This window comes from Lissotriton vulgaris, chromosome 3_1, assembly GCF_964263255.1.
Source record: "Lissotriton vulgaris chromosome 3_1, aLisVul1.2, whole genome shotgun sequence".
NCBI lineage: Eukaryota > Metazoa > Chordata > Amphibia > Caudata > Salamandridae > Lissotriton > Lissotriton vulgaris.
This window is the reverse complement of record NC_141689.1, coordinates 2,121,641,639-2,121,659,453: the sequence shown is the minus strand read 5'-3', so window position 1 is coordinate 2,121,659,453 and position 17,815 is coordinate 2,121,641,639.

The following is a 17,815-nucleotide window of genomic DNA, read 5'->3' as shown; positions in this document are numbered from 1 at the left end:
GCATTCCTGGGAAGGTCTAATACCGGGTAGAAGTGGTTGGGACAAAATCCAGGCCGATTTTTTTGGCTATTTCTGACATTTTGCTCAATGTAGCGTTTTCGGGGGCCTGTTTGGGGGGCTTCCTGGTGTTTGTGGGTGGGTTTCGGGGTCTGGGCGCACTGCTGGCTATATATACTTTACTTTGCAAGAGGTTTGAAGCAAATCCATGGTGGCAGAGGGGAGTTAGGGCCTAGCTGCAGAGCGTGCGCGGAGTGATTTGGGAAATTTGTGAAAAATTGACTAAGTCCCCATTTTTGTACTTTTGCTCTTTGGCTGTTTGGGGGTCTTCTACTCGTTTTCTCCTGGGTTGACGGCTCTGGGGCCATTGCTGGGAAGCTCTAATACCGGATAAAAGTGTTTTGGACCAAATCCCAGGCGGAAATTTTTTTGTGTTTTTGATGACTTGCTTGCCTTTGAGGTGCTCTTAGGGGGGCTTCCTGGTGTTTGTGGGTGAGTTTCGTGGTCTGGGAGCACTGCTGGGACACTCTAATCTTGATTGCATTTGCTTTTCAGGAAATCCGTCGTGGCAACCCCGACTTATGGCCTAGCTACGCAGCGCGTTTGGACCGAAGGCCGAGAAATATTGCAAGTATGAGTTTTTGCTTTTGGCCTGTTTGGGGTTGTTATGCTTCTTGGCGGGTGGGTTGGCGGGTCTTGGGGCATTCCTGGGAAGGTCTAATACCGGGTAGAAGTGGTTGGGACAAAATCCTCGCGGAAAAGCCTTTTGGCACTTTTTGTAACTTAGGGTTCGTTAGGGTTAGCCCTAGCAGCAGGATTGCATGTGTTTCGGGGTGTTCTAGATTTTTGCAACTGAGTTCTGGGGTCTTAGAGCACTCGTGAGAATGTGTAATTTTGGTTGCAAGTCATTTGAAGAAAATCCATGGTGGGAAAGGGGGGATTTGGCATAGTTAAAGAAAGCCTTTGCCACTATTCACAACTTAGGGTTCGTTAGGGTTAGCAGTATTTCTATTGCATGTGTTTGAGTGGGGGGGATTTCGAGTCTTGGAGCGATGCTGGCTATGGCTACTTTTGCTTGGTTGCTTGCAAGTGGTTTGAATGCAATCCACGGTGGGTAAGGGGTAATTAGGAAGGGGGTACTTCGGCCTACTTTTACTTTCAAAGTAAGTTTTGTCACCAGTTTTCTGCTAGGCCTCGTTTTTTGAGATTTGATTGGGGGTCTTCTACATTTTTGCGACTGGCTTTAGTAAGGGTCTGGGTGGGAGCACTGCTAGGAAGAACTAATTTTGTTCTAAAACACAGTTTACAGTACACCTAGCTTGAGGGCAAAGATCCGCTACATTAATTTGCCCATACTTATTTATCCTTCAAAAGGTGACTCAGACAGAGTACGCACTTTCAAAAATATTGTACTGTCTACTAGGAAAATCAAATTGTGACTTTTTGCACTCCACAGCCTACATACCTTATATTTATTTATCAGTGGTGTTGTAATATTATATCACTTCCTGTTTTTCGTTGAATAATTACAGGCCGGGTTTCAGTCTCTGCAATGGGGAAAAAAGGATGGAGTCAGGCTTCACAGTAGCGAGCCACAATTCAGCATCAGGCAGGCAGTGGACAGGGTGTCTTCTGGTGACCAACATCGATGGACGAAGCGTCGGCTGCAATGGAGGAGTGCCGCTAATAAGAGGATTTTTTTTCTGCAGGCAACTTACTTACCACTTCCAACAGGACAACTACAACCACATAGATACAGTATCCCTTGCCTTTTTCTCTGACTGTGACTGCATTTCTTGGATCTCTCTCTGCTTCTAAATTGATCCCTTAACACATCACTTAGTCCACTCCACTATCACATCTGCCCACACATAGTCATTTGTAAGTGCTCCTACGTAATTCGCAAGTCGCAGCACGCCCCAGGCCGTAGAGGACTGGGATGGCCCCAATGATGAAGCATGTCACCAAGGGGCAACCCTGGTGAGTGAGGGGACACCTAGAAAAAAAGCAATTTCTCCTTTTCTATCTACTATACCTTCCAGACCAACCCCATTGAGTGTTGTTGTGAATGGATTTATAGTGACCAGCAAGGCTCTCGGGTATCTGGCAGATACAGAGACCTTATGTTGAATATCGTTATCAATAATTCTACACAGGCCCTGTACTGTCGCATTCTTTCTTCCACAGTTGTCGAAAGTACTACTTACTTTTCACTGACATGCATGCAGTAGTGCATGCACTTTCAAAGATTGATGGATAGGTTTGTACCCAAAGATTTGTTTATGTTCACAATTGTTTGTCCATGCTGTGCTATTTTTTCTTGTCTCCCAAAACCTTTCCCAAAAACCCCCGTACCCATCCATTTTTCAAACCCTAACCCTCTTCCCCCGGGCTGTGTGGTTTTGATTGATGTGTGACTAAATTACAGCAATAAATCCACACACTTGCTGGGGAGGATAAGGTGATAGCAACAGGCTATTGAAGAAATCCGAGGATATATTCTTACTCTGCTTGACAAAGAACCATGGCTAATGTCAAAGAACTTCAACCGAATTAGTAGTTATACTTTACCATTTGTTAGGCTACAATGTGGCACTGTTCTAGTGTACTTCTGTCACCTGCTATATTCTCAGTTGTACCGTTGAATTGCTCAGGAGGAACAACCAGATTTCATTTTCTTTTTTTTCATAGGCATGCAACTGCCACTGTGTCACACCACTAGTACCACCGCTATGAGGAAATTTTATCCGACCAAGATTGCCAACCTTATTCGCTGTTTCCCGTGGAGCCAGCCCTGGGTCTAGCCCTACTTTCAAACACAAATTACAGGTAAGATAAGCGTTTGGTGGTTTGGGGGTATAATGGAGTATTAGTAGGAGAGACGAGAGACTGACGGTAGTACTACTAAAGTCCTAGGACTTTTGGATTCACTTCACTTACTCTGTGAGAGGCACTTAGTGTTGAAAACATTTGGGCATTTACACTTAAAGGAAGAAAATGGAACTAAACTTTCAGGAAAACAAAGTCACTGTTAAACCCCCACCCACCAGGCAAGCAGTAAGAAACGGGTATGCTCAGATAAAGTTTGAAAAAGTATATATATATCCCTAACAAAATAATCTCCCGCAAGACCCTCCCTAACCCCAACGATTGTCCTTCAAAAGTCCCCAAAAACCCAACTCCCAATTCCCACCCCCCAAAAGTCTCTAAAAAAGGGGCAAGGGACACTATGGGTGGATGCTGTCAACTTTTTGGGCCAGGGCATCATGCTCCTGGCGGATCAAGGCGTGCTCTACGCGGAGCCCCTCCAACTCCTTTGAAAAGTGGTGGAGCTCCTGCTGGAGGCGGGACACCATCAGGGTACTGTGGCGCAGGTGTGCCTTCAATGCCTTGCAGGTGCAACGGATGTGAGAGGAAGCTGTTGTCCTTGCTACTCGGCGGTGGCGTTTGGCTTTGGCAGCCAGGCTCAGTCTGGGTGGACCACTGTGCTGGGTGGCACTTGCAGCCCGTGGGGGCACGGAGGCCGATGCAGACGACGTAGTTGTTGTGGTCGACTGCACACTTTCTTCGTCCTCCAGGGCCACCAGCCGCCGATATTCGGCCACAGTGGCATCGATCCTCCGTTGCCGGGCCGCTCTAGCCAGCTCCTTCCTCCTTGTTCGTTTGGAAGGAGAACCTATATGAAGAAAGAAAGACATAGTCTGTAACCAATGCTCCTTAAGATTAACTCAATCATTCAGCAGAAATTTGTGTTGCACTACAACTAGCAACTTGCAAGCGCATTACATAACTATTGAGGCCAGTATCTATCTAACCTCACACTTCTTCATCCTTGCTCTAACATTAGTGGGAGTTTAAGGAACAAATTCTACGAGCACTATGGACTTCCATTGGAGTCGACTATGAAAGTACACCAGTCTTATTCTTCTTCTTGTCTCTTGTTTAGGAAAATTGGTACGTTATCTTCTGCAAGCCGGCATAATGCCAGCGCAGTAAACTTGCACTCGAGAAAAAGAGACGCACGCCATGAGGAGTGACCTAGACTTGCGTTGCGTTACTGTACCCGTCCAGTACATGCAGGTGGTGAAGCTCTTACTTTTCTATTACGGGTGGCACTGAGAATACTCTGTTACAACTCAAGGGCTACTGCTTAATTAATTTAACTTTCACCCTACAGTGGAAATGAGTACTAGAAATGGAAAATTGAAGAAGATAAATAATCTGATTATCTATCACTTCACATGGGATGTTTTTGCTTATATATGGGATGACTTTAGGTGCTTTGCTTTTTATTGAGTGACCAGTGATACATCCACACATGAATGACTGAGTACTACTAAACTTATTAAAAGAGGTAGGGAGTGGCCACCGTAATAACCGGATCTATTACAAACTACTGCTACTATTGATGATAGTATTTGGACAAAATGAAAACTTCTTTTCCTTGCCTTTCCTACACTGGAACGGACGTGCAGGTGCAGTGTTACATGCTCTTCAAAGTTACACTTAGTTCATCCACTGACCGTCTACTCTCTCTAGATCATGGGTACTCACAAACTTTCTCTCAGGGGCTAAATTTACAGTGTAGTTTGTGGCCGAGGGCCGCACTGGTGGGGGCGGAGTCAGAGGGGGCGGGGCTAAAGCAAAACGAAAACTTGTGACCATGAGGTTGCACACAGGTCCCTGCAGCAGATGCCCTCATCCACTGAGCCACCAGACCCAGCATTTACATACATCTCTCTCCCTCCTGCTCTCCCTCCTGCCCTCCCTCTCCATCTCTCTCTCCCTCCTGCCCTCCCTCTCCCTCCCCCTCTGTCATCTCACTGTGTGTGTGTCTATCTGTGTCAGCCTTCAGCCCGGGTTGAGACCGCTTCCTCAACGCGCACACACAGACAACAACACCAAAGTACTTAACAGGTCTTTAAAAGACCATTAACATATTATTGAGGCTTTGTTTGTTGTAGCGCCCCTGCATCTCCACCCTGACAATCACTGCTTGCCCGGCCCCACAGAGCAGAGGCTTTGTTCTATTTCACCTCTTTGTGGCCTTGCATCTCCACTCTGCTCTGTGGGGGCCGGGGGAGCAGTGATTGTCAGAGTGGAGATGCAGGGGCGCTAACAGGTGAAATACAAAAAAGCCTCTGCTCTGTGGGGGCCGGGGGAGCAGTGATTGTCTGCAAGGTCTGCGCACCGCCAAGGAAGGCTTGCCAGGCCACCACCGGCCCGCGGGCCGTACTATGAGTACCCCTGCTCTAGATACACATATGCTATCTAAGAGTCAGATAGTAGCATGATCCAGGTATATGGACACATACAGTTTCTGTGTCACCCACCCAGGCTGTTGTCCTTCCACCCATCATTGCTTCATCATTCACCCAGCCATGCATCTCATATTCTTGCCTTCCCAGCTAGTCTTCAATCTCAATAAGTAAGGAATATATAAGAGCTTACCTCTGGCCGCCACCACCACCGTCTCAACTCCCACAGCCGCCGCCTCCTCCCCTGAAGAATTGCCCTCCGCCTCCGTGTCGAGCACCACCACCTCCACGCTGGCCCCGCCACCAGATGTTCCACCTACAAAGTACATTTAAGAATGTTAGAATAAAGCACTCACTAGTCTTTGGTCTAGGAATGAAGACATGTGAAAACAATGTAATTTGTGACTGTCTACTTTAAAGTTAAAAAAAATGTCCCTTTTTCCAGGGAAGGTTGTCTTGCTGCACTTTTTGGCACAACTGATGAAGGCTGGTTTTTTAACACGCACCATTTTTCTCCACACAGACAGAAGATGGACTTCTAACAACAAGATCAAGTTGAAACCAGGTGAGAGCTCGGCTCGACCACAAGAAATGTCTTCAATTAATCGTCAGCACTAACCACTTTTCCATTATCAGTTAAACGTTTAGTTTTATTATGACTTCATTTTAATAAATGTGTTTACTTTTAATAAAGCTTTTAAACTTAAATACAATCTGTGTTTTTTGGTCCAGACTAGAGTGACTGAGCGAAAGGTTTTGCAATTTTTGCAAGCATGAGTCCAGATAGAACACTTCAAAAGACATTATGGACAATCCCAGAGGACTGCACTAAGTTGATAGAGCTATTGCTGACTAGAATCATGGGAGTTTCGCCAACCGTGCAATCTTAGTTAGCTACACAGACAGACTAATAAGAATAATCTAGTAATACCACAGGGAGTCATAGTAGAGGCAGGATAAGAATTTAGATACAGTCTACAAGAAGATCAAAGACAATTTTGAAAAAAGTCAAATGAGGAACGCTAGGAAAAATAGGTACTAGTCTAAAATGAAAACTTACTGGGGCCAGCAAAGGAGCCCTCGCCTGCCCGATCCTGGCCCTGTTGAACAGCATCCGCCGCCTGCTGCTCCTGTGTCCTCCTCTCGCCCCTGGGGGGAGCTGACGTACAACATGAAAGAAAGAACAGAAAACATGGATGATTGTTGCTTGTCAATGTCAACCAAATCAAACATTTCAAAAGAACAATAACAAAATATTTCCGCGAAATTATATTGATTAGGGTTAGTTTTCATTTATTTGCGGACCTGTGACTTCGAAAGTCACGTAACTCACTAAACAAAGTACTGAAAGGTTCACCTAGGACTGGCAGGCAGCAGTCCGCAGGCAAGACGCAAAGTGACAGACAAACTCCATTGTGATTTCAGTCAGATCAGTGACAACACTAACAGTTGCCTGCTACATTACCAGTCATTTAAATAGTCAAACTATCAATCCACCACCACTATTTTTCTTATTGTCAGGGGTACAAAGGAAGGGGCAGATTTAAGCCCCTTGCGGCTCTTTTGCGCCGTTCTTGCGTGACTTTTGTGACGCAGCAGCTAAAGGGCGCCATGGTGCGGCGTATAATATTATAACAACGTGACGCATTTGGGAGATGCATCCCGTTATAAAGCCCTGCGCCATCAGGGGGCGTTCCGGCGCAAGGGAGGGCATTCCTGCGCTGGAACACATCCTAAAAGTGGCTGAGGGAAATCTACAAAATTTCAATCAGTCACCTTTAGGACAATGATGCGTCACACAAACCCTGCACCTGCTTGAAGCAGACGTACGGCTTGACCCAGCATTGGGGAGATAGGGTACCCCAGAGCATTGCTGGAGCTGCGCCATCGTTGCGACGCAACTCCAGCAGTAAAGCTTCGGTGACGTTTTGGGCCCTTGGTGCGCCGCATTGCAAATACGGCGCACCATGTTTGGTGGTGGTAGCGGGCCGCACAATTAATGGCGCATCCCTGCTACTTTGCAGGGATGCAACGGTAATTGCAATTCTGCCCCTTAGGGGCATACTTACTTACGCGTTCTGGCGCATCTCCAGAGATGCGCCAGATCAAATGCGTCACGCAAAACTACCCTTGCGACACGGCAGATGCGCCTCATTTACAATGCGGCGCGCCCTGGCGCAAGGGTAGGCACTTGCGTGACGCATCTCGTCACGTAAGAGCGGCGCATCGCTGGAGTCACGTCGCCAACGCAATGCAACTCCAGTAATGCTCAGGGCCACCCAATACTTAACATGCTGTGTCAGTCCTTTCGCCTGCTTCAAGCAGACATAAGGAATTGAATTGACGTAGCAGCGTCGCAGAAGTGCCTGCGTTAAATCTTGTAGATTTCACGCAGGCAATTTTGCGAGGCGCACAGCCACCGGACCGCCCACCCTGCGTACTAGGAACGCACCCATTGTGGTGCAGGCCCATGGCTTTATAACGTGACGCATCTCCCTAGATGCGTCATGCTGTAAATGACTCGCAGGGATGCTGCACGTTTACGCCGCTGTTGCGTCACGCAAGGCAACGTAAACGTGGCGCAAGGGGCTTGTAAATGAAATCTGCCCCCTAGTGTCTAGCATTACGCAGTTCTGTAAAGTACACTCATACATAATAGTTACTCAGGCCAATGAGACCACGAAATAGAAAACAAATAAGCATAGTAGCAACGCCACTGAGAAGGAGAGCAGTGCACCTGAAATGCACAGAAGATTTTGAAATATAATTTAACTACAATGTAATCGTCATCAGCGGCATTATTGGCTTGCTCCATGTAAAAAACAAATATTTGCAATACAACAACACAGAGCAGGAGAAAACATCATAGTAGTGAGTGATTAAATGGCTACTACTACTCACCAAGCCCGGGGATCTCCAAGCCGAGCTGGTCCAGCAGGTCGCGCTCGCGGTCCAGGAGGTCCGTCCAGCGATGGGTGACCTGGCTGTAGGTGCGCTGAACCCCGTAGAGGTGGGATATGGCCCAGCACACCTTCTCCCACCGCTTCCGGCGCTCCCGCATGTTGTAGCCGCCGGCCGCGATCCTGCCGCCTCCCGCGATGGCCCTGGGCAGGCGGCGCTGGACGAAGTAGACCAGCGCGCCCACTTCCTCCGGGCTGAATATCTCCCGTCGCGTCACCTGCTCCCCCCTCAATCTCCTGCATGCTGTCCTGGCACTGGGTCCAGCACTACTCCCCGCCGCCGCTGCGGCCCTCAAGTGCCTGGGCAGCTTCACGGCGCCTGGCTTGACCATGGTCTGCCACGAGGCACTCAGGCAGGCCACGTGACCGAGGCTGCACGCATAAGGATTATCATGGTTTAAAAAGGAAAGTTGAATAATGGACAAGAATGGTGTGCACATGGCAACCCCCCTTCTTTGAATTACATACTGACTGCCTTACAGCCTTGTTGCATCCGGAGATTATGTGAAACAAGTGATGAAGTTGGAGAGAGCCACATGCGTCACGGCACAAACATTCTATCATTTAAATTACGGAGATGTTCACGTTTACTTTGAGAAGAACAATGGATTCACGCTGAAAATGTGTTTTTAAATGTATTATGTGTACTGCATGTTTCAAACCTCATAGGGTGAAAGTCATAAACATTTTACGAATGTGACGTAGAGGTAACAGCAAAGGGTAGGCGGGGTACTCTAGATCGTAGCACTGTAAAGCAGGGAAGTGAGGAATTGAATAAGCTTTTCTCAACGTGGTTGATGGGATTTGTAGGCTGTAGGCGACTATGGTAGATGGTTCACAGGATTGGTGGGAACATATGGGAGGAGTTAGCCATGCACTTATGGGATAGGAGTAACAGCACAAAAGCATTTTGAAACTGGCGTGGGTGAGAAGCAGAGACGCCATGGAGGAGCACATGAGGCCGTTTGATTAAAGGTACGGAGGATTCCAGCATGGGAAAGATAATTCAAGAAAAAAGGCAGCATTTAAGAATAGGTCAAGGGAGGGTTAAGATGAGATGTATAAAAGGAGGGCGAATACTGTTGGCGAAGGTGTATCAGTGCATGATGTGTTTTGCGCAAACTGCGCGCTTAGAGGGAAAACGTCAGTCTCGAACAGTTACATCATAAGGAACCGTTGAATTTTGAAATGCAGGCAGCATAAATTGATTTGTAATCACATTGAATTGGTAACATGTAATAAAATGAATATTTTACCGTTTTAGTGAACCCCTGAAGAAAGGCTACATATAGCCTGAAATGCATTGGGTCTATAACATCCACTATGAATGATGATTTCTGTATAAAGCATGTTTCGGAAAAAGGCCTGGATGGGCATATCTGATTCAGAAGAAACCTAAGTATACAGATACCGTTTCACATGTGGCAGGAGTAAAAAGTGATGAATTGGAAAAAAAACAAATTGGAATTAACGGAACAAAAAATTATGGAATACCGACAAACTGAGGAATACTTTGTGGAAATTATTTCCGTACTCTGCTGTGCGTCCGGATGAAGTGGAATGCTTCTTCTGTTTTTGTTGTAAATATATTACACGAGGCACTCAGGCAGGCCACGTGACCGAGGCTGCACGCATAAGGATTATCATGGTTTAAAAAGGAAAGTTGAATAATGGACAAGAATGGTGTGCACATGGCAACCCCCCTTCTTTGACCATGGTCTGGGCAGGTAAGGTAGGAAGAAGTAGAAAATTAAGAAAGAATAGGATAGGGAAGAAGAAAAGAAAAGAGTTTAAAAAAGTAGTTTAAAAGTAAAGAAAAATAGCAGAAAAGACAAAAATATACAGCTAGGAAAAGAGAGGGATAGATAAGAAGCAAAATCGTAAAAAAAAAACTGAAAACAAGCAAAGGATGGCAAAGATACCAAGAGGATTAAACACCATGCCCAGACACAGGAAATGAATGAAAAACAAGATGGCCGGCGCCCGTTCACGAGCGCGAAAGTAAGTTCGCGCGAGATTTCCCTTGCGATCTCGTGCGAACCTCTACTCGCAATCCGCTTACTGCGCGAGATTATAAATAGCGGACGGAAACGGAAATACGTCACGCAAACAAAATGGCCGCGCCCGTACTCGACCTTGGGGTAAATTTGCGTGTTGCGCTGCAAGCGGCTCGCGAATACTGCAAAAAAACTCGCGAAACAACAAGCCGCAAAAAAATAAAAAGCTCATTCGCACCAATTTGGCGGCTTCCGCGGTCGGTTTCGCACGACGCCGCGCCCCGCGAATAGCGCGAAAAAAACGAAAAACGATTTTTGCAAAAGCAAAAGCAATGAGCAGGTGCAAAAGGTCAACCTCATGATTTGTAACGATTCCCTGTAGTGCTTCCTGAGGGGGCCCTCCAGAATTCGGTTGCCTGCTTGCAACTATTGTGTGACCCTGCTCTGACCTTAACTGTATACCACAAAGGTCCTGATTTACAGCTAAAGGAGCAGACAAGCAGGTGCCAGGCTGGAACTTCAAATTCTTTCAGTGACACATTAATTAGCCCCATATTCATTATTGTCAGTTGGGGCAGGGCAGGTGTTGTTAATAAACTAACCCCAAATTAATTCATGTCAGTTCAAGCAGGGCAGGTGGGCTTGCTTTTCCCCCCCATCTTCTACAGTGATGATGAACCAGAGGGTGGCATTGATGTAACAGAGGGTGGCATGGGTCAAAGAGAGGGTGCCAGTGGTGAAACAGAGGGTGCTGGGAGGCTGTGATGATGAACCAGACGTAGAAACAACATAGTCGCGACCGTTGCGAGCCGACAAGTAAGTTTGCAATTGCGAACTAGTACCAAATCCTCGCGAACTGGCAGAAACACTTGCGAACACAAAAAAAAAATCCGCAAATTCGCGAGAATTCGCGGATTTTGCGGATTGCGAATTCGCAAATTCGCAAAATTCGCGAACGCGAGATTCGCAAAATTCGCCCATGCTTACGTGGCATCAGAATGTGCTACCGAAAGACAAATTGAGAAAACAATCCCAACAATTGACAAAACTGCCTCTGGCTAATTCATCAATTTTGATAACTTTTCTGAGGATCAAAACGACGCCAAAGTGATGCCAGAAACAAAGACTTTTAAAGAAAAAGCAACAGAACTCTTTCTTAGGAAAGTTTATTACAGTTCAATGGACACAGCAAGTCAGAACATCAACTTAGTCCTCAAACCACACAGATCTTCCCACGTGAAGAAAAGAGAACTATCAACAGTAAATGTCACAGCCATTCCAATACCCGGCGGGGTAGTATGGGACAAAACTGACTATGAAGTATATGGCCCGGTCGAAATCCTGAAATATCCTCATCAGTTCAAGGTTTCCTTAAGTGACTTTGTTAAACCAAGTACATTTTCTGATGATTGGGATTTTGAAAGTATTAATAATATGTTGTCTGATTTAGTGTTGTCAGCAAGATTTACAGAACATGATTATTTACAAGGTTCGTCTAGTTATGAACAGATGTATTGCTTCTCACATTACGGAGATCATTATTTACATAAATCTGCACAACCTAGAAATGTTTTTAAATATAACCAATGGGAACATTGTGCTACTCCACCTAAAGGCAGTTCTAAAACATTCTATGAGAAATTTCAGTACTTCTCAGGGTTTAACACCAGTGATGCAGAAACATTTTATTATAAACTGTTAGATAAAACAGGGTTGAAAACAATGCTGACAAATACTAAATGGATATATTCAGAAGCATTTTATGAAAAAATTATGACATTTGGTTTTGATTATTGGAAAAATAACATTGAAACAAAAACAATCTGGGGTACAAAAGATTGGGAGGTACAAGGCATAGAAGCATTATTTCGAACCTGCATGATCCCAGAACAAATAATGTTGTTAAATGAAACAATTCACCAAACAACCTGTCTTGGCCTAGCTAAGATTAAAGACCTTAACAAACCGTCTATTCCAAAGCCAATACCTGATAATGCAACAACAGATATTGAAATAGACGTATCTAAAATTTTACATCTAAACAGAACACATCCTGATTGGAAAAAGTGGTTAATCTGGCCTACTGACACAAACAACTGTCAAGATAGATTCCTGAATAAAACACAGGGGTTAGCAATGACCAGACCAGACCCTAGATACTCCCAGAGACAACATCCAGGGATAGTAACAATATACAGTGTAGGGAAGCTGTGCCTTGATTGGCTAGAATCATCCACACTGGCTGAAATTAAGCAACACTTATCTTTACTTAAAGATGGTGCTGATTTGCGCGATTTCATTCTGGGACCTCGCAAACAGCGTCAAAAACGTTTCATAGCGACCAGTATATATGCAGCTTACAACGAGGCTTGGAAAGTCACACAAATTGGAACAGCTGAAAAGATACGAGAAATTGATCGTATTAATTTGGAAAAATCACTTTCTGTAGTGGACAATGGGTTAATGACTCTGTCCTCCAGAATATATTCACTGGACAGTATTGTATCATCTGCCATAGATATAATAGACAAAGACTTGCTAATGTTACAGCATGGCCAGTCACAATTGCGTTTTATTGTACAATTAGGCTGGACGCTGCAAAATCTTCATTCAGGCTATGTGCCTTGGCGTTTAATCAACACAACGTCACAGAAAGGAGAAGACTATACAATCCTGAGCATCGAAAAACTTGAGAGATTACCTTTGACAATGTCAGAAAGTCCTGTCATTGAATGGATAATACACGGGATTATCACAATTCCGATAACAACTTTCCGATTTAAAAATTGCCTTGAATACATACCGACTGGCCAGTATGAAAGTTTGGGTAAAGGATACATTAAGTCAGCATGGAAATTACCATACACACACACATGCTATAGTGACAGCAACAAAAATGTATTTCTTAGTGGTGAAAACTGCAAACATTCACTAAGCGGTATACCTTTGTGCCAAGGTATTAAGTTAGCCTGTGAAGGAAATTCTAACAACCTTTCATGCCACCAATATGTCACACCTGTGACGCAGATAGAGCCTTTCTTTAAGCAACTCTCGAACGGGACTTACATTCTTATAACAGATCACAGCTGTTGTGGCCTTTTGCCAGGGAAAGCATATCTCGTACAAGTAACTTCCATGGTCAAATGCTGTATGCAAGCATTGTTTCCAAACGGCCCTGGAGACTCCAAGACTCCCATATGGCCTCGTTTGAATGTCTCTTCTAGACAAATTGATACTTTAAGCAGAATGAAGTCTGTGCTTTTGCAGACAACAGTGCCCATCACGTCATCAAAAGAGACGTATGATCTCCTAGTTGCAAGGACAACATCAGAGATTCATGACCTTTTATCAACAAATTGCCCCGTGCATTTCACAGAAATGCTTAGCCAAATTCTTAACATGTTGAGTGCCATAGGCATCCCAGGCGTATTTAAGACCATTTTTACGGGACTGTTAACACCATTCAAAGCAATTCTAGGAATCATTCCTAATTTTGTCCATTCAGTCTTTGGCGGCATACCCCTGATTTTGGGACTTGTAGCAGGCATTTTATTTTTGACCCTCCTGCTCCGATATGGCAAGCCAAAACTCAGACATGACTCCGACAAGGATGGAAGAAACGATCCTAGCGATACGCTACCGGGACCGAATAACTAGAGTCCTTGGATTGGCCAGGCTGAGAGATCTGAACATGACCTGGTTTCTTTCATTCAGACCTATATGGCAGACCTGCATCTTACCTGTGCTTCGATGTATGCTATGCGGAGATGAGTGCGTGTTGGACATCTGTCTTGCACTTCCATCAGCAGTACCAATGGATATCGATACTTTGCTAAGTCCTATAACGGCTCACGCATTGTGTTGTCCCCAGCGGCTACCAATTCTGATGATGGCATTCATTGAGACTCCTGTGCTACGACTAGGTGGTGACAGTGGAGCGAGAAATAAAAGCAACATCACCCAGGTACGACCTTCTGTGAGCATTGCTGATCCAGAATTTGATGATAGCAATCATTCTCGAACCTGCCAAGTTACAGCACTATCGAACTTGGTCGAACTGTCACCTGATTTTGTAGACCAATTCTTTGAGAGCCTATCTGATATGATGTTCTCCCCTGAACAGAAACAATAATTTTTGAAAAGCATTCCGACACGCAGCGTTTTCCATGAACTCTGAATTCGGCCTTTAGTTTTGATCAACAAAAACTACTGAAAAAACGTTGGAACTCTATTACCCCGTTCACCAAGAAATTCTTTTTTTGAATTAAACACTTTTTCAAAATATTTCCCTTTTTTCTGGCACGAAATTCTTTGCTTAAAGTAGACCTATTCATAAAGAACAGAACTTATATTTTTAGGTACTGCTAGAGACATAATAACTTTACATCAGCCTCTAGCACATGTTGCAGCAATTGCATTTATATGTGATGAAATTATCTTGCCCTTCTTTTCTGTATAAAGAGATATTTCATGTGTAATTTTTTCACAAAATGATTCACTGATTGCATATGCTATAATTTTGAATGATTTCTATGCTTAAAGACGTACAGTACAAATATTTCCATGTATTTCAAATACGCCATTTCAAATGCAGATATGTATTTTGGGGTGGGTATTGTTACACATGCATCTTTTTGCTATAGTTTTTAGTAATTTGATGGACATAAATTCGTGGAGTGGGTGTTGCGTTCTAATCTAGGACCCCGATCAATACTGTGACCTTATGCCCCTATACGGATATAATCCATTCATACCACTATAATGGCATAAACGATCAAGAGCGATATTTCAGAAACTCGTCTCTGGCCTAACACAATCAGAGCCACATTTCAGAATCTCTTCCTTTGCAGCTCATTAGAGCAGATGACACAGCAGAAGCCACTATCTAAGATTCCTAGATTACACTCCGAGTTCTTCAACAAGATAAAACTCAGTAACCTGGGAAAGCCCCGCTTGTAATGTTTTGATTAGTAATAGGACTCTAATGAGCACTGAGAGACGATCACTTCCTAGTGACATCTTTATTGACGTCTTATGTCCAAAAACTTACATCAAACAAGGCACCTTTCAGGTATAAATATTACCAACGTTGCCTTAAGCAAACGCTGCCTCAACGACATCGATGATAGCGATGGTGTGGTGAATACAGGAGCAGAACAGCTGTCCCTTACAGAGCCCAGCAGATGCAAGCTGCCCACGGACGCTGCCCCTCCTCCTCCTTGACGCGCTGAGAGAGACGCTGTCTTTTCTCCTGCCGAGAAAATCCAGCTCCGGCGTTTCCAGCCCACTCTTGCGAGTGACTAGGATATCGAGTCCTGGAAGGAGATACAAGACCTCCAACATTCTATTCCAGAGGTATGGTGTTGACTAAACCCTTAGAGAGAATTCTTGAAGCAAACCTTGGCAAAACCAACTTAACTAAAACTGCTACTTACTTACTCCCTCCCACGTATTAGGCTTAGGTCAGGTACACTGGGGTAGGCGTAGTTAGAAGCACCAGTTGAGTACGTTAGCCTAATGTATATATGAATGTATATATTTTATTCATTTTAACCATTGTATGGCTAAGAAACCATATCAATGCTTTTATTTCGCAATCCTCATTTTACTGTACGCACTTTTTATAATAACTAGTCTTGCAATTGTGGCAATTCATTTCTCTTGCATGAGAAGAAAGACTGTTCAATAAATAATACCTTTTTATTGAAAACACCCGTCTCTCTATTCTTTGCATCTTGGTGAAAGTAATCTGCACAACTGACTGAGTAAAATAACTGCCTATTGTTTCACACGACTATAGAGATTGACTCTTATTCTAAGGAGCAAAGTTGTCATGTTTATGCGGTTGTTTGAAAACTGAATCCCTTCTTGTCTGTACCAGGGAAGCTGATCACTTCCTATTCAGTCAAGAAAGTTTCCTGTGACCTCTGAGCTAGTTGGTAACAAACCCAATTAAGTTTAGCATAGTCAGTATAGACGTGGAAGACCGCACTTCCACGTCTATACTACTGTTTATGTTATTCCAATGCACAGGGCCCATAGGGAAAATAGGAACTACACTACACCGTATATCTCGTTTAAATACGAACTGAAACCCTCGATGCAACAAGCTGTTAAATGCATCTCCTCCCTAGTTAACTGCCGTCAGGTGGTTAATTACATTTTGCGAGTTCTACACTGAGTTAAACAATGGGTTGATTCATTTCTTTTCACCCTCCTTCTTTATTTAGATAATAGTCGCTGCAACTACATATCCCATTATGCAATATGCCGCACCCATATTTCCATCTACCTAATATTTTACGTGTGATCACAGACACAATTTCATAACTGCATTTGAAATGTCTCTTATATTCCATAAAAACAGTCCATTATTATAACAACATAAGTCATTTCTCTTTCAGTGAACATCTTATTGTTTTCCATTATCTGTCATGACACATAACCCACTCCGGTGTTGATGATTGTCATTTGTTATTCCTTCTTTCTTCACGTAATTTCTCTTGCTTATAATGTACTCCATTTTCCTGTTTATCAAGGGTGCAACCTCTCAACAATTGAGATGAACAATTCATGCTATGAAAAAATGGGGGTGAGAGATACACACCAAATTTATCAAGTTTCATCCATCTTTCCTCCATTGGGAAGCTTAATCAGCGTGCAAACTTGTTCCGCGCTTCGTTTCTTTGCGCTGCAAATGTCTCAAATCACGGGGGGAGCCAACGTAGGTTCCACCAAGCTGCACAGCCATTTTCAATTAATCCAATGAATTAAATTCCCATCATTTTTCGTCTACTATTATCCTCATTTTTTACCATATATATTTTGTCCTTCTTGCTTAACTGTATGTTCGATTCATTTTATTCATATCTCCAAATAACATAGGTGTTCATAAAAACTCAAACGCAGAAGTAGATTCCAAATGTCATTAATTTATTTAGCAATACCCGAATGCATTTCGGGAAAAAGAATTCCCTTTGTCAGGGGCATCTAAAAGAATAGAAATACATGTATTTACCCATATTTATATTGACATGGATAATGTATAACATTCAAATGATGAATTTCATAAGTTATACTAACGAATAAAAAAAATAATATTCCAGAAGAGCTGAACCATGAACTGTGAATAAAACATTATTGCTCTATCCCTTTTTCAGTGCAAACAGACTACCTCATATCCCCCGTATTATTCTCAAATGTTAAATTAAACACATTCACATTACTTAAAAGAGGCGAGAGGATTTTCAAACACTAGATATCACCTCTTAGTTAACCCAGAATCTTCTTTAAACAAATGCCTGCTTACCATGACATCTTAAAGTTCGAACACCATTTCATAAGATTCCACCTCCTTTTAAGACACAATGCCAAGTTCTTCCTTTTCTTAGTGTGCTGAGGCCCGCATATCTCGTTAAAATACTAGCTGAAACCCTCATTCAACCAGCTGTAAAATGCATCTCCTCCCTAGTTAACTGCCGTCAGGTGGTTAATTACGTTTAGCGAGTTCTACACTGAGTTAAACAACGGGTTGATTAATTTCTTTTCACCCTCCCTCTTTATTTAGATAATAGTCGCTGCATCTACATATCCCATAATGCAA